Source organism: Homalodisca vitripennis, chromosome 8 (assembly GCF_021130785.1).
Source record: "Homalodisca vitripennis isolate AUS2020 chromosome 8, UT_GWSS_2.1, whole genome shotgun sequence".
Taxonomy (NCBI): Eukaryota; Metazoa; Arthropoda; class Insecta; order Hemiptera; family Cicadellidae; genus Homalodisca; species Homalodisca vitripennis.
In genome coordinates this window covers 112,658,018-112,677,400 of record NC_060214.1, presented here as the reverse complement: position 1 = coordinate 112,677,400, position 19,383 = coordinate 112,658,018, and the positions used below count along the sequence as shown (strand labels likewise).

Sequence of the window (19,383 nt, the reverse complement as noted above, 5' to 3'; positions counted from 1 at the left end):
ATTTAGTTTCCAGGTTACCGGTCTTACAGAAGATAATGTTTTTCAAGACACGAACATATTGAAAAATCTAGATTTACTGGCATTCTAAAAGTACCATTTCCCACAATTTTACAACCAGGCCTGAAGATAAGGATATGAATTTTCGCAGCGTGTATATAATTTATAATGGATCTTAAAATATAATACGAATTAAGAAAACGATATGCTTTTAATGAATGCTTATTACGTAAGGATATTGTATTATGTATTAAAATATGTACATATATATTTAGTCATCTTTGATATAAAAGAGAAAAACTAATTATTTTGAACTGTTTTTTGAGGGCTTAATCCAAACACGGCCAACTTGATGCTCTACATTTCTTGTGGTTTAAATTAGAAAAATCTAAAAGTTGTAATTATAAAATAAAAAAATAGCCGACCGGAACCGGAACACCGTGTCAATGTGAGGAAAATTAGTTTCATGTTACGTTTTACTACATGTGCAATAGTTTCAGATAGTGGTAATGGAAATAACGCTCTCATTTCATGTAAGCTTATTGCGAAGAAATTGAGTTGAGTTGTCAAGTACAGAACTTAACAAGGAAACTGCGACAGACGTACTAGTGTGTACTGGACGATTAATACGCTTAGTACACGTAGTAAGTTGTTAATGGAGATTGAATAAACCACCTTGAAATCATTGATTACCACCACACAATGCTTATTCACATACCGAACCTTAAACTATCGTGAACGTATATGGACTTTACAAGTGTTAACATTCCATTCTAGTTAACCTTGCTTCAGAGAAACATGACTTAATCAGAGTTTACATCTATTCCTTTGTTGTTCCTTTTACCATGGAGTTATTTCTATGCCAGTGGCATTAAAATTCACTGTGATAAACGTTTCTAAACAAAAACGGTTCAAAGCTAGATGTAAAATTTATTTGCACTCCCCGAGAATCGAACCTGGGACCTTTCATTTGCAGAGGCGCAGTCATACATTTACGCTGTGTTGAATGTAAGGTTATACCACCCTTATAAATCGTATGTGGCGATAGTGATGTGTGATTCAACCGGAAATGGAAGAATATTGCTCTATAAAACTTTAAATATTGTAATTATATTTGCAACCTCGTGTACACTATCCAGGGGGAATTAACGAGGATAACAGTGTAATGTGAAGAAAACAGGATTTTCTGGACAGTTGCCATCGTTCAGTGAAACAAAAAAAAATCAGTAACACTACGTTTCGACATCTGCAATCTGATCTCTTCTTCAGGTAAATAACTAACCTAACACATAATTACAAACTAGGCTAAAATAAACTACTCTAGGAATAAGGGCTGATTCCTGTCTCCCTTCCTTTTCATTGTCACCATCTTGTTTCTGCCGTGACGATCGCCATTTGCTATTGGCCTTTGGTTAGTCGTAAAAGTTGACACACAACATGGATATTGTGATTCCTGACAGGCGTGCCACAACGCTCTGGTATGATTTGTTTATTCTAGCCTAGTTTGTAATAAATTATGTGTTAGGTTAGTTATTTACCTGAATAAGAGATCAGATTGCAGATCTCGAAACGTAGTGTTACTGATGTTTTTGTTTCACTGAATGATAGAAAATGTCCGAAAAGTCCGGTTTCCTTAACAATCCTTTCATCGTCAAAAATAAACTTCAAACAAAGAATAGTGTAATGAATGTACAGTACGCGTTTTGTCTGTACGGTCTTGTACGTGATAATTCACAATTGCCATCGTAATTCATAGTGATGTACGTGACACGCAGAGTCCAGCTTATCTGACGTTTGGATCAGTGATACAACACAGAAGAAGGTCTGCAGACGCGATAACAATCTGTGTGACAACAGGTGATAAAGGGCTGCTGTGTTAAGCGGTTTCTACGCAACGAAGGTCGTTAAGAGTCAAGGTCACTGAGGTCAATCAATGACATCGCATTTCTATCGTGCACGATCATAAACGCGTTTGTATTTTTAAACCTTCACCTTCACCGATGCGTAGAGGTAAGGCTGCGGCTCTCTAACCGAGAGGTCACGGGTTCGATTCCCTGGGAGGTCAATAAATATTTGGAAGTGGGTTTGGACCGTTCCTCGTTAAAAAGGTTTGGTGTAACTAACTATAATGCCACTGGCACTGATTAAATGCCCCCTTAAGACATAGACAGAAAACAAACACAACAAAACAAACAGAACACAACACAGACAACAAAAAAACAAACAGAAACATAAAAAATCGTTTGATTACGTCGAACAGACAGTATTGATTTCCGCTTGCTGGGAAAATTTTGAAGGAATGCTCTTGTGTCATTACTGAGCGTGGATGGAAAACTATTTCTAAGGCTGCGTTTACAGTGGGGGGTAAAAATTTCCCGAAAATTTGGCTCAACTTCTGTCACGTGATGTGAAGAAGGTTAAGCAATTTTTATTTCGAGTAATGCCTCAAATACTTTTGACAGCTGCTGTCGCTGGTTGTTACGACAGTCAATGCAATCTCACGACAATAATATGTCGCCATTTTTTTAATTGGAATTTTGGTGTCTGACACTGGTCTCAAATTCTTGTGTACTAATTATACTAATGTGTGTGTGTGTGTTTGTGTGTGTAAAAAGTGTACATTGAGTAACCTGCGACTGTACTCGAGATAAAAATAACAACTTTACTCGACATTCTAAACTCGCCTTGAGGACAAAAGGTGCCTTACAGTAGGCTTCCTAGCAAGTAATATATTTAAAACAGAAGTTTAAATACGATACTCTAAAACAATAGTATACTCACAATAGTCAGCACGCCAGTGGAAATTGTTGCCAACCTAAAAGAGAAAAATGAGTGTTACTTATTTGACATAAAACAACTTATAAAGTGAGATTGTACTAGTTAAATTCAATGCAACTGAGTTTTAGGTATGTTGTATACTAAATCGTCCTTATTGCAATCATAAAAATATCACACAATTAAAAATACATAATTTATTTTCACAAGATAATATTTTTTCTCTTGGAACAAGAAGTTTAGAAAATTCAACCTCATGCGGACGGAGGAACAGACAAACAGACATAAATTAAAATGAAATTTTCCACCCCTTAAGTAATGGCCGAATTGGGCGCTCAACCATTAAGAAAAACCAAAAACTCATATATTCAATAGCAGTAAATAATATGTTTAAAAATTCAATGTTTAATTTAAAATTAATGTGGAATAACAGAATGGAGCATTAATTATCGCTTCTCTTTAGCCAGACTCCCTAGATGGTAATCTGTAATCTGTTGTGCTCCCCTGGCATGCAAGGTTACATTGAAGAAGGAGCTCTTTCCATAGAAGTTTAACTAATGCAACATCCAACAATAAGGATGATTTCCTAGTGCAATGCAAGCTTACTTGCACTCTAACAAGGTATATTCGTTGTAGACTAAATCACTTATTTATCTCTTGGGCTTTACGAAAGGCTCCTCAAGTGTAAACTCCATTCGGTTCCATTATGGAGTCCGTGGTCGTGCTCCATAAATTACAACCCCATAGTAAAATGGGCCCACATTCGTGATATAATGATAATTATTAACACTTTTACGTTGGATTAATTATAAAACAGTACTTCCTGCTCATTCGAAAGAAGTAGGTACACTTTGTGACATTAGAATTATCTCTTGCAAATTTACGTTTAATCAGAATCTCGAAAACACCTTGGTTTTATTTTAACAAAAAGTTCAAGAAATATATTAGTATTTTAGAACACTTTTTACCTTTTCCTCAGTACTCAATGAACTAAGTTATGAATAAAAAGAATTAATAACTGTTATATCGGAATTAAATGGCGAACCAACAAGGTCCATAGACGTGGCCGCGTTATTAAGAAATAAAGATTTTCGCATCAAACTGGAATTTGTTTCAGTAATTCATTTATCAGTTGTTGGTTATACAAAGATTCTAATGAGATATTCATGCAATCGAGTCTTGAATATTGTTTATAACACAACAATTTTAATTACAAAATGTTTAGGCCACGTTAGAATCATTCCAGAAGACTTTTTATTTATTTTTAGGTGCATTTTTAAAAGTATAATCAGCCGCCATATTGGAACGAGATATTTACAAGGTTGGTTTTCCAGCATCCATCTGATAAGAGCGCAAGGTGCACCTTAATTGGACCTTCTGTACTGATAACGAGTCATGCACCTGTGATTAGTTATCGTCAGATAAAAACTATGCGATAATCTAGTATTTTATATAGTACGAAAGAGGAATTCATTCCCTTTGCACCAATATAACTGGACATTGATGTTTGGAAGTCTTTGGAATGCTGTGGGAACGTAACAATCAGCTGATCGGAACTGCTACGTTACTGTAACGTTCAGCTGTAGTGCGTTAGTAGTGTGTTGTTTTGGTTTGTTGTATTTGCAATCGGTACATTTTTGTTTATTGTCTTAATTGTTGTTATGTTAGTTTGTGATATTACTTTATGTTTTATTATGAGTGAACGTAGACATTCTAGTAGCATTAGGCACTGTTAATCTGAATCGGACTAAATGTATTTTGAGTTATGTAAATATGTACAGTATATACATAGTTATGTACTTTTATCATGGTTTAATTTGTTTTAATACATTAGATATGTTTAGGCGTCTATTTGAACCAAAATAATTACATTTATAAGTGGTTTATCGAGGAAGTGTTAGAATCATATTCAAGTTTTACCAAATTTTTCAAATTCTCAGTGTTATAGTGCTCTTTTGTGGAAGTTATGTGTTTTATTTTCAACTCAGAATTAAATCTGAAACAATATTGCATATTTTAGAATTTTGATTACAAAGTTTATGTATATTATATACGCTGTATATACAGTGTACATGTATATCACCTTAAAGTTTAAATTTTAGTTTTTGTATTACGTTGTCGGCTGAAGTTGAAATTCTTTTTAAAGGTAAGTTTTTATTTTTGTCACTATCTTGTAGAGCACGTTATTACAATCAATTTGATAAAAAACGTGGCATTTTCTCAGTGTTCTTTATTTTTTCATAATTTTGTAAGCGAACCATGCAAGCAGCTTCAAAATGCCTTATACTTTTAGAGTGAAATAGTCATCAAATGGAGGGTTGAGTCACCATGAGGACAATTACAGTAAGCTGATATACATAACCGACCTAAAAGTTTGTCACATACCAGTATTCGCTCACTAACATAACTAGACCGATGTGGGAATCACTGAGGCAGCAGGAGGATGGCGCCAGTGCTCTGTAGGCTGCGGCAGTTATCTTTCACTTACCAACCACCTCGCGACATATTCTGTCATTAGCTCCCAGATTGAGGCCTATGTCGCTATGTCGGCTCTACATGCATGCCTCCTGTGTCTCTTGATGTCACACCTACAAAGTGATGTAGCCCGCGACCACTTAAGTGTTCCAACCAGTTCAAACCTAAACGACAATTGCCGTTAATGTGGATCTACAGCCAGACGGTGCTTAGACAACAGTGATGGCAGACATTTAGTTCTCGTTCTTTCTGGTAGTGGTATGACTGCTTTAGTGCTACCGCTTTTCCTCTTCCGTATAGTGGATATAGTTACGGCTCTCTAACTGAGAGATCAGGGTTCAAATCCCGACACGATGCGACCAGAGTAGCAGCCATGTGACCCCAAACTAGCCCCACAACAAGAGCTGAAGTGCTCCACATGTTGAAACCTTTTATACTTCTTCTCCAAAATATGCAACAAAGCATTGTACTCCTCATTTATTCGCCCATATACAATCAATCATCACATGAGCATGATGAGCAAGGCCATGAGTCTGTCTGTGTCCAATGAATGTCTTATAGAAGTGCATAGTTTTACACATGATAACACACATTATTGTTCAGACCCCTGTGAGAACAACATACAGCTCAACAAACTATGTGGCAGTCGTCTGTCCAAGTATAAGTGGATATAGTACGTACTCGACTAAGCCATCACTGTTAGTCATCATCAAGGACGTAGCCAGCGAGGGGGTCCAAGGGATCCAGACCCCCCCAATTTTCAATGAATTTCTTAGTAAACGATTATTATTATTTAAATTATTCAGTATTACTGACAGGTACTGCTGTAAGATCGTTCTCAACACAGAAACTGGTCAAGGAACAAAATGGGCCTTACTCTCTCTCCATTATAGGAAAATATCAGTTGTCTGGACCCGCTCCCCCCAAATATTTTCCAGGTATTTTCTAGGCTACGTTCTTGGTCATAATGTAACCTTGCCAATGTGGCGCAGTGTAGCGGGTACAACGGTTATCGCGAGATAACCGAATCAAGCAACGTCGAGCGTGGCTGCTGCTTGGATGGGTGACCGCTGAGCGACCCTGTCCTTGCTAGCGTCCCAAGGCCCGTCCATTTTGGTGGTTCGGAAGTCATCTCTAAGTTGTCCCCAAGAAGCCGTTGGTCCCCATGTTAAGTGTTAAAGAGGGCTTCTTATCCATAAATTCGTCTGGTAAAATAATACTTTCTTTGACTTTGACTTTAACTTCTGCTACAATCTTAACTTAGGCGGAGAAGGGTCCCGTAAAAGTATGGAAGTATGCTTATAGAGCTTGCATAAGGACCACCACCATATTCTCTCTTGTATTGAAAGTGTTTTGTTATTTCTATCCTACATAGTAAAATAGAACCTTAAATGGTAGACGGTTATGGAACTCAAAAAGTGCAAAACTCGGCTGTTCGCTTGATATTTTACCTGAATCTCTATAGAAAGAAAGTTGGCTTGGCTATAATAGAGAACTTGTGCAGAATTGTAACAAATACATCACATACACTGTATATTGTTCTATGTCTCATTAAGCCTATCTGAAGCAATGGTATACATGCACTTCAATTTATTTATTTTTCTCAATAGAAATACGTTTTATGCAATATATACATCTCAGATGTCAGAAATTAGAGTTTTATTTAGTTTAAAAAGAGTTGTTTTATATGTAAAGAGAAGTAAACGTTAAAATTCCACGTGAACGAAAGACTGCAAGAACTTATAGGTGGTTGTCCGTTAATTATTCGAATTGCCCTTTTTTGTTCAAGTAAGACTCTGGATGCATGGGGTGACCCTTCCCGTACTTCAATTCTGTAAGACATGAAGGAGGAAAAGTAACCATAATAAACCATTAGCAATCATCCGAATTAAAAGAGGATATAACGTTTTGAGAGTAAAACTGATTCGGCTTTGTTTGTTACTAAGCTGGGAAACTTGAGGCAACCATGTTCAGTTATCATCGACTGTCAACCCCAAAGATTTCACTGAAGAGCTCTCAGTAATACCAAAGTCTTTTAGTGATATTGTAATTGTATATTGCCTCATTAAGCTTCGGTACCTTGGTCACAAATTGTCCTATCTGAAGCAGTGACGTATATAGAACATTATTTCGGAGAGGCCTGATACATTGGGTGGTTTAGCACCTATAAAATATCCTCCAAAAACAAGGGTTCGGGCTCTCAAGAAATTGTTAAGCTTTAAGGCCCCGTAAACGTGTTATAGCTTAAATCAAACTACTGGATGTGGTAGTAACATTTGTATTTCCAAATTTAAGGGGGGGCTAAAGCCCCCTGATAACCTTTCCTTTTCTACGCCCCTGATCAGAAATCACTCAAAGAAACACTCAACGATGGTTTTACTTTCCGCGAGTGAAACTTGAGGTGGGGAGAAAAGGCTCCGTGTACTGTAGCCCAAGATTTTATTAAGGCCTACTTAATATTTAAAAAGAAAATGTAATAAAGAACACGCATAGCGACAGTGACTCTGACTCAGATGTCCCTGAGCGGGTAAAATAATAAAAAGTAGGATTTTAAATATATACCAACAATAAACCTCCGGAATTTGGACTTGACAATTTATGATCATTTTATGTGACTTCGAGAAAGCTTATTGGAAATTACAGTATGATTGAAGACTCTTGGAGCGATTGGAACAAACTTATAAATACTACTAAATGTAAATAATACAATACTTTTCCAAATTATTTATTTTTTAGACGAGGCCTTTTTGAAACCAAAGGTTTCATCATCAGACGACTCCACAAATAAATATTTACATTATTTTTATTACAATTTAAATACCATATGGTGTAAATATGCAAATAGAAAAGTTTTGAAATATTTCAGCCAGTGTGAAAAATAAATATGACTACATTTTAATGTTTGAATAAATCGAGAAGAAGAAGACTGGGATTTTCAATAGGGCCTTCTTCATTGTTCATGAGTTTTTCTTTATTTCTGTCTATGTGTAGTGGCCCAAATTTGTTTTCTTATATAAGTGATTGATATTTAGTCGATGAGTCATTATTAATTATGTAGTATAATGTAACGCAACTTATTTTGGAAAAACGGAGATCTGAACCGAGAAACTCCAAAGATTATGACATAGACACCTGGGGCTGAAAGAGTTGTATGACAATACATGTCTAGCTATAGAATACTATGTTAACAACTCAGTCAAGAGTTTCAGCAGAAGACCACTTTTACTTTCAAGATCCGTATATCACAAAATACAAGCAATAATCCTCTGAAATTTTGACTTGACAATATATCATCATTTTATGACTTCCAGTACTGGGAATTACAGTATGATTGTCAATCAGCGTCAACCATACCAAGTCTGAGTGGTAGTTACGCCCTTTCATCATCACCGTCACATGGCTAGTTAAAGTGAGCGGTTAATAAAATGATTGACTTTACTAGATAAGAGTATTGGAGACTCTGCAATCAGGTGAAGTGAAGAATGACTTTACGTGCGATCACAGACTGTCAGTCCGAGTGCGGTCAATCATCAGCAGATTGATGGACTGATTGATGATGGGTGAACAGACATTCATTCGATCTTTTATCATTCTGTACTTACACACCGAAAGTAGTAAAGCTCTACAATCCAGTCCGGTACTAAAACTAGGCGATTTCACTCCATATGCTGCACGTATAAAATTCCGCTGCACATAAAAGAAGCGTATAAACTTACAATTTATTGATTATGATCTCGATAAGAGTACTTAAGTGTTTTATCGTGAAATAAATTGAAATATAACCGTATGAAAACTATACACTTAAACGGATACCTAATTAAACTTGGCAAAGATGGAATTGGCAAATTGTGTAACAGGAATAAAAGGCCTCGACACGGTTTGTAGTGAGTGTTGTATTAGCATAGTCATCAAAATGCGGCCTTATACGGCAACTGGACCGGTGAGTCACTTTCTATGGTCGTGATTGTGTGTGTGTGTGTGTGTGTGTGTGTGTGTGTGTGTTTCTGTTATGTATTGGCTACACACTCAACTATATCCACCTCAACTATTGGCCCCTATATCCACAACTACGTCTCCCCATACCAAAGGCCAACAATGGTCATCGCCGCGCTTTCCTGACCTCTTTGCACTCCAATCACTAATGGAAATTCCTCTGTGTACCGCGCGCTCGCTATCTTGATAGTCAGATATGATATAAAAGGTTCTTAGATAACCAGCTGGGTTATCTCGCCATTGTTGATGTGATAGTGAAAAATAGTTGTTTAGAGATTAGTGACTGACTGCTTTCCAGGAATATTCTGTCCCTTCCGATATGTCGACGGAGAGCAAAGACTGTACAAGCAATCACTGGAAACAATTGTTATCAGTAGAATTACTAAGTATAATTTAAATTAGTCCGATATAATGTGGTGGTACCACCAAGATTAAATCTTACTCTTATGCAAAGTAATAAAAAACTTGCCTATACAAACCATTAAGTTTATAGACAGAATACGCGGTTCCTGTTTTTAGGGTGGTAATAAAAAAGAAGTACATGGACTACAGTACAATGTTTATGTCAATGGCCTGGTCTAGTGGATACGTTTTTTACAAAGTAAGAAATTATTACTCTATGCGAGTATTAGATTTAGCCCTCTGTCCATATGGCTGCAATGGGCTGTTACGGGTTTATGTAGTCGATTTTGGGTTTGGAATATTAAACAAAATATTGTTTATGTTAAATTCGTAGATCTTTTAGATAAACTACCCGAATACAATAAAATGTAGTACAAATTTGATTTGCACAATGCACGTGAAATTACAGGAATTCAATGTAGGTCTTTCAGGTCATTTTTTACTCAGGCCTAAATAAAACTGTTGAAGATAGAAAAATGTGAATTAACTATACATTGTTATACCATCAGGGATTGACATTTTTCTATTCATTTAAGGAGATTACATTTTTAGTTTTATATAATTTAAGAAAATTCAATAATTTAAATATTTTTTTTTATTAAATCATATGTTTTATAAATAAAAAGAACTTGTCTCTCAAAAACTATAATTTTATGCACATATCGTAAATATGCCACATTTTTATCTTCAGCGGTTTTCATTTGGTCTTGATTACAAAATGGCCTAAATTGCCTACTTTGAGTGCCTGTAATTTTACGTGAGGTGATAAAAAAAATGTCCTAATCTTTGCATTCAGACAAGTTATCCCAAGGAAAAAAATATTGCCCAAAACCAAAATCCACCTTAATTTTGGTTCACAAGTCACATTAGTCAACGCTAGGCAATCACTACAATTCAAATAATGCTAAAACGGTGATACTTAGTATTTTTTAAATTTAGCATATACGGTATTAAACAGACCGTTTAACAGTACGGCAAGTGATGAGCTATTTACATGTACTTCAATGTAAAATCTATATGTTCACCCTTAGACTCCCAGGAAAAATAGCTCCCTTGATGAAGTACAAAATTGATTAGCCGATTTTTATCACAATATGGGCACTGGCAGGATGATGAAACCGAAAGGAATTCATAATGCATCTGAGGCTTACAGAATTCCTTAATAATAAACAATCGATTAGATAAAGATTCGAATGTTTTAAAGATTATTAACAACGATACAAGTGCCGAGACCTCAATCGGTTGAGTTAGTAGCGATAATCGCTGATGATTAATGGATTAAGGAAGTCGCGAGTCGAGTGTGCCAATAAATAAATGAACTCAATTGATATAAAGATGCCAACACATGATAAAATATCGATAAGTTGAAAATAATCGAGTATTTGATTAACAGTTACAGTACTAAGAATATACGAGTTGAAAAGTTTTGAGAGCAAATCAGTAACTCTCACCAATCGATTGAATAATCACGATGTATCATCTAACTGTTATCGACTTCCAGGAATTCGTCTTAAAGGAGAATTACAGGCTGAGTATGATTAGTAGAAAACAATCGACTACTCGGATATGGGTACTCCCAATCGATTGTATGACCACGATGTATAATCTAACCGTTATCACCTTCCAGGAATTCGTATTAAAAGGGAATTGCAGGCTAAGTATGATTAATACATAGCAATCGATTACTCGGATATGGGTGTCCCCAATCGATTGTATGACCACGATGTACAATCTAACCATTACCACCTTCCAGGAATTCGTATTAAAAGGGAATTGCAGGCTAAGTATGATTATTAGATAGCAATCGATTACTCGGATATGGGTGTCCCCAATCGATTGTATGACCACGATGTATAATCTAACCATTATCACCTTCCAGGAATTCGTCCTAAAAGAGATTTAGAGGTTGATTATGATTAGTAGATAACAATCGACTACTCGGATAAGGGTGATTTATCGATACCACGCGGCGATCGTGAGGAGGCAGCCATTGTGTAGGGCCCAGCGACAATGACCTACTTTGTAGTTTACATATGCGCTCAAGACTCAAGTGGCGATAGTGTGAGTGAATGGTGTGACGACAGTAACTGATGATGATTTATGGATGTAATTGCTCCTTCATCCTGTGTGTCCTTCGGTCCTTGCCACAGGATCGCGGTTGGATGAAGGAGGTTGGTCTGTAGAGTAAGACATATCGAATACATCCGGCTTATAACAATCGATTGTTATGCTCCCTGAAAACAGAAACCGTAATTTGCGACCCGTTTTGTTGAACTGGCAGAGACATTATTTACGGTTCATAAAATATATTTAAAGATAGCCTAATATAAGCTCCGCTTAAGACTCTACATGGATTTGTATTGATAAATTATAGTCATGACAAAGAATTTAGAAGTTGTTTAGTGTTCACTGTAAATAGCAGATGATTAAAAGTTGGAATTAAGAATCTTAAAAATTTAGAAATTGGATTAATTGTCATGAACGTTTATTGGCTCTTCATAGCGTTCCGAAGAAATTGTACAATAGTTAAAAACCAGTTTTAACATTAGACAAAATGCGTGAGTCTGGAATTGCCGATGGCCGAGCGGTCTAAGACGTCGGACTTTGGATCTGAGTTAGAGATAGCATAAGGTTCAAATCCTGTATGAACGTTCCAATTTTTATCGATACTATCCACTTTTTGTACTGTATTGACCCCTCCCCCTTGTTCTGTTTGATAAGATCTTCGCACAAGTCAGTGGTCAATGAAGATGGACAGCATGAGCTCAAAAAGAAATCGGCCTCTCATTAAAAACTTCGAAAGGCAAACATTGCGGTCAAAAGAAATGCATACATTCTTTCTGGAGAGTGTACGAGAACTTTCGACTCTTTCAGGTTACTTAGTGATCAAAATCTTACATCACATGTGTCATTTCTACTTAACATTAAAATTAAAACCGCATTCTCGGTGAAGAAATGTTTGTGGCGGAGCCCAAGTGCAGTGCATCAACCCACACCTGGACTAGGTACTGCGCAGAGTGCTGCAGACGTATTTAATCAGACATCACTCATAACTCATATCCTGATATGCTAGGGTCTCATGAACATATCTTATCTTGCTTCTGCTAGTGGCTGTTTGTGGATTTTGCTTAAAATTGTGTAACTAAGAAACGCCATGTCAACTCACACTATTTTTGCATAGCTATTTGTCAAGGAAAGTCATGAAAACTGTATTCCACTGTCTTATTTCAAACTTATGTAAATCTAATGTATGTGTCTTCTTTGTTAAAGTTAGTTTTTTTATAATGGAAAGATTTTTAGGGGAACAATATTTTCCCGGACGTTTGCCCTCTTTCTGTCGCACAACGTTTCGGGACCTGCAATCTGATCTCTTCCTCAAGTGGATAAATTACGTGACAAAACTGCAATCCGGGTTAAAATAAACAAATCATACCAGAGTGTTGTGACTCCAATAAGTCAGGAATCACAAGAAACATGAATAGTGTCTTTAAAACATGCAAAAACACACTAACAATTGAAACCGAACGAAAATGCAAGTCACAACAGATCTTAACTAACCGACCAAATACTGGAAAACTGACAGAGGCCGAGAGTAAATGTTGTTCGTCAAATGAGAAACAATATGGCGCAAATTATGGGATTGGGTGTGTTATTATTTTGATTGCTTCAATCTAGATGAACTTCTCAAAACCATATGTACCTCCGATTGTATTTATTATAAATATTTGTTGATGTACTGTTACTGATTTCTTGTATCACTCAAAGGTTGTAAATGTCAGGGAAAACCCTGTTTCCTGGACAATATCTTACTTAATGATCCAAAAGGTGTTAACATAAATATACCCATCAAGTGTTTAAACAATAATAAATGCATGGTCGTATAGCGTACCAGATTAATATTTATTTATTGCAAGTAAAATATTACCTAATATGATAGTACGATTGTTTTCTTTCCATAACAAGACTAAATCTAATGGGCCATACATTGTTTGGGGTCTAAAAAGCTCTTATTTAGAGACTCTTCAAGTAATAACTAATGTGGTAAAAGATAAATGTAGCGAAACGGTCTGGAGTGATAATTTATGTATTTTTAGGTTATTTAAAGTATAGAGTAATGATGTTATATCACTGTTATTCTAAGTAGAATTATATTTAATATATCGTTAGTATGTGTATAACCCATTTTAAAATTGACTTAAAGCCTGAGTGAATTTACTTTTAAAATATAACATGTTCGGAAAATACATTCAATCGGATCTATATACGAGTCAAAATGACATATACACAAAATAAAGTGAGGTTAGTTTATAACTCAACAATGGCTGAACCTATAATGATATCTGATGATCTGATTCGTACGCCCCTAATAGCAGAATAACTATTAAGATATCGTAAAAGCCCATATAAAAATCCAGGCAAATAGAAAAAAAATATACACTGAACAAATAACACCTATTAAATGTCAGTTCTGTTCAGTTTCTGCGTACGGCTAGGAGCCATATCAGGATAATATTTCCTACCACGTGTTTAAATCATTTAACCACTATTTTCAATATGATTATATTTATAGTCTCCAAAGAGTAAAAATAATAGCAACAATACTTCTTATTTCTAACGTTTCTGCAAACGTTGTTGAGCACCGAGTAAAAAAACATTCAGCAAAGAAAATTAACAGTTTTAGTAATAATTTACTTTTAACTTTAATTTAGCAAATATTAAGTATGCAGTGGTTGGTCACAAGAACGAACCCAGGAAAAACCTTGGAGGTTCCAGACAACTGATTTCCCCGTGTGGACAGAGAGTAAGGCCCCATTTTGTTCCTTAAAAAGTGCTTCACCTGTTTCTTTGATGAGAACGACCTTTTAGCAGTGCATTTCAGTAATACTGAATTATTTAAATAATAATAATCATTTACTAAAAAAGTCATTGAAAAAATTGGGGGGGGGTCCGAACCCCTTGGACTCCCTCGTTGGCTACGTCCTTGGTGGTCAGAACTTTAATTCAGATATTAAAGACAGATTTACTATCTTATATGTGTTATAAATTTCGAGTCTGTTATAAAACATCTTAAATACCTTTTGACAGAAGTAGGTAGGCTTCTTTGATCTGTGTATGTATATATATTTTCTTGATCAGGGGAACGAGGTAAAATCAACTACGACAGAAAAATACAAAGGCCGGAGCAGACTAAAATTTCCACAAACGTACACTTCTTTACTTACGAGTGTTTTCTTGATAATGGCAACAAGGCAAACTCAACATTGGAGTCGGGAATATAATTCACTCGAACCAGATGTGCTCATATACTTGCAAAGCCTACAGAGTCGCGGGTAACTGCCAGTAATCAATAAAACAACACAATTAAAGGCTCACCCGAGGTCTGACGCTGAAAGTTGTCGCTGTAAGTCACGTTTGTACACTGTACGTGGACGAGCTGCAGCCGTGTCATCTGATAACATTAGCTAATATTTACCACCAGCTACTCTCAATGTCACCACCAGAACACAACACATATCTGTTCTATAACAGTCCGTAACAACTGGGTGGAGGTCATTGTTCGTTCTAATAAAATGTTGGGAAAACTACATACAGTACACGCGCCCTCACTTTTCATATGGGCCATCTGCCGTTTGTTGTGGGACTGATGTTGGCAACACTGCAACGCTCGCTGTGGCGAGTGCCCGACTGTCTTATCGCGGGTCCGCAGGTGCACCGAAATTCTAAGAAATTCACGATCATAAATTGAGTTTGTTTTTTATTCTAAATTAGCAGTTTTCAATGTTTTATCAACATGACATTATTAAACTAATAAACTAATAATGGAGTCGCCTGATGAGGAAACCTTCGGTTTCGAAAGGCCTCGCCCGAAAAATAAATAAATTGGAAATGTTATGTATTCTTTACATTTAGTAATATTATTAAACTAGTTTCAATTATAAAAAATAATATGTACAGATAGTTTAAATCAAGGATGTAGCCAACGAGGGGTCTTAAGGGGTCCGGGACCCACCCAAATTTTTATTTTTTTTTTTCAATTACTTTTTTAGTAAACGATTATTATTATTTACATAATTCATTATTATGTAAGTAATTCTTGATTGAAATCAAACAAAAGTACTGTGTTTCGAAAAAATATTATGCTTTTAGTATTTTGTCTTGATAAATACTTGTCGAACCAAAACAAACACAACCTATAGTGTTTTCGGGGAAATAGAAATTTCTCTAAGAAAAAATCGATTGTCAGTCAACTAAGTTAAAATGGAATGAGGGAAAAAGGAGGGTAGCAAAAGGTTTAAAGATGCCAAATTGTAAATTTTTAGCATGACACATTTAAGACCACGCTTTTAAAGAATTCCCGATGAATATTGATGTAAAACATGTTCTATTAGTAATATTGTACGAGTTATGGACACATGTGCATACAACAGCCGTTTATGAAGCGTGCGCGTCAACTGAAAATTTGAGCATGTCCTAATAATGACAAGGGAACCGTGTTTATAAAACGTCTCCCAAACGTGTATATGGCAATTATGATACACTGTGTCACCTTATTTTATAAATGTTAGACATGGTCAAGCAATGTATAGGATACATGTATAAATTCGTTCAATAGGCATGCTTTCAGTTGAAATTGCCAGGATAATGAAATGAAAGAAGGTCCACGAATAAATGGGCTTAAAAAGCTCCATGCAGAAAGGAATTTTGGGCCACCCACCTAGATACATCGGATTGGGGACTAAATGTCCGAAAATGTTATTTGGTTTCTTCCAATGTATATGAATATGAAAATGTATATGAGAAGAAATACGTCAAATATTTTGGAACGAATATAACTATTCCAATATATACGCAATTTAGGCATTGTACTGAACAGTAGTAAATGTTAATAAAACAATCCTTTTCCAATAAAGTTTATTTTTTGGACGAGGCATTTCGAATCCAAAGGTTTCGTCATCAGGCGACTCCACAAATATATATACGTATTTACCTTATTTTTATTACAATTAATATTAAAATACCATATGGTGTAAATATGCAAATAAAATAGTTTTGAAAATATTTCAGCCAGTATGAAAAATACATGACTAGAGTTTAAATTTTTAATAAATTGAGAAGAAAGAAGACTGGAATTTTCAATAAGCCCTTCTTCATTCTTTATCAGTTTTTGTTTATTTTTGTTTCCACTATATTATATTTTAATATTAATTGTAATAAAAATAATGTAAATATTTGTTAGTGGAATCGCCTGATGATGAAACCTTAGGTTTCGAAAGGCCTCCTCCAAAAAAATAAACTATATATTGTAAAAGTATTGTTTTATGAACATTTTATAATATTTTAACATTTTAAAATTATTCCAAGAGCCTTCCATGTTGTACAATATGTCATCTTTCATTAACACTGTAAACTTTAAAGTGTAAAAAGTCAAAATAAATATCTTCTACCGAACCAAAACATCAAAAATCCAATATGTCTTGGCAAATTAAACATCATTGGATATTTAATTAAGTGCATAATGTTCTATAAATATGAATACAACATAGCTTTTTAGCACAGATAAAAATAAATTGTTCAAACATATTCGTAAAATATGACATGAACACGAGTATGTTAATTTTAGTCATATATATATATATATATATATATATATATATATATATATATATATATATATATATATATATATGGGGGATATTTATTTTTTGGAACCGAACAAATTAACACACAAAGACTAGGAAGAACGTACTTGTTCCGGAATCACATCTAAAATGTTAAATCGGGCTTGGATTTCAACCGTTGTAGGCCAGGCATAGTGCAAATTTTTTTAAACTTAGGGCTGCGATTAAAAAAAAAAAAACAAGCGCTACGATATATTACACCCGCTAGCTAATAGACACGATATGGGAAGTAAAATATTTTTGACCTAACAACACCAGTACTCTAGAGCGTATTTTGCTGGAATAAAAATGCACGTAAACTTATCATATGAGATATCAGTGTAAAGTAATATTCAAGGGATACAAAAAAAAACTAGTATGAAAATTGTAACTGAAATTGTAAAAATGAAAAACGAATCTATAGTTGTACCATCTCACCACCGTCAATAAGTAGAACTCATTCTTGTTAAGGTAGAAATGAAAAGCAAAATTTAATTTCTACAGATGAAATATCTATTGAGGTAATTTACCACATGATAAATTCCTATTTTTGCCCATTACGTTATGTTTCATAGCAGTGTTCAAATAACAAAACTTTCAGTGATCTAAGGAGGGTACTACTACGCCTATGGGTATACTGAACTCAAATATTGTCAACGACTTTTAACATTCACTTTCCACGCTATCTTTCTTTTTACTCTATGAAAAACAATTTAACATGTTAAAACTCTATGTGATTGGGCTTAGTTTGGTTACGCATTTATTTATTCTGCAATTTTCACGTTGCCCTCGTGGTTACCCATAAGACCAATGTGAAAATATTAGCCGTCTATAAGTCAGATCGTTTTCAAGATTGATTTTTTTTAAGGAGAAGCCGATCCCCTTTTAAGCCTTATTCTGTCCGTCCTCATGGGCCACTGGCCTGTGCGAGGATCTTATCAAACAGAATTTAAGGGGAGAGTCGATACAGTACGAGGTTGATTGTACTGATAAAAAGTGCAACGCTCAGAGGTAGGATTTGATCCTGCACTATCTCTAACTCAGACCCAAAGTCCAACGACTTAGACCTCTCGGCCATCGGCACTCCCAATAGAGATATCATGCGAACAGACGTTCAGAGGAGACATACGAAGTGATAGGCTTCGCTAACGCTCAGCCAATAGTGGGTTCTTAGAAATCTAAACGCAGGCTGTGATGAAGGGCAGGACCCCTGCTACATCGAGGTCCTTGTAGACCAGTTTTAGATTTGGAAGAGTCGGTGGTTGCATGGTATAAGCTGGGTTAAAGATAGCGCAGGATCGAATCCTGTCTAAGCCCGGATTACTTTTTATTAGCGTTGCCTATATTGTAATGTACCGAATTACTCTTTACTCTACACACCTAGTTCCTCAAGCAGACGCAGTTTATGTAATGGGCATAGAGTTCGTCCAATATTGGCCACCGCATATTATATGCTAGGGCAGTTCTTTTAAATTTGTTTATTTTTAGGTTTACACCAATGAGAGTTCTAAGAGCAACTTCGCTATTTTGCTACTACGCCAAAGAATTGTAGTAGGTTTCGTTATTTTAATTAATGTAATGCGCAAATCAAACTTGTTATCTCAATTTGACAGTTGGGACATTTTGCAGACGCATCAGTTCGTGCTGCAAGAGGTTGATTCATAAATTCAATTCAGAACAATTGAACGAAAATCCATCAAAACTGTACACTGGTGTTATATACATAGGCCTGCTACACTAAATGACACAAAGGTTTACACAAAGTGGGGTAAAATATTAGAAATAAATGCTGAGAAAAGGTAAAGAGAGCGTATTAGAATAGATTGTTCTGTAAAGCTTTCATGGGTCCCTTGATTATGTATTATTACAAGTGTAATACGTTATAACACACATTATACACAATACATTATCAGTTTTTATTCATAATATTGTATTGCGTAATACTTAGTCAAGCCCAAATGTTAAATTTATCAAATAAGTTATTTATGTTCTGGGTGGCAACAAAACCACCAACGAGTGGGTAAGATATTAAACAGTGTTTTATAGGACATAGATAAGCAATTAATTCAGAAAAATCCAAATC

General features: G+C 35.4%; 1 protein-coding gene across 1 annotated transcript in view; it reads right to left on the bottom strand.

The window, feature by feature from the left end:
• Nucleotides 1-19,383, bottom strand: part of LOC124367914 — a 114,833-nt gene that overhangs the window by 95,000 nt on the left and 450 nt on the right. The window contains exon 2 of the mRNA XM_046825117.1: nt 2,779-2,812. The gene's annotated coding sequence lies outside the window, so the exon portion shown is untranslated. The remainder of the gene's footprint in view (nt 1-2,778; nt 2,813-19,383) is intronic.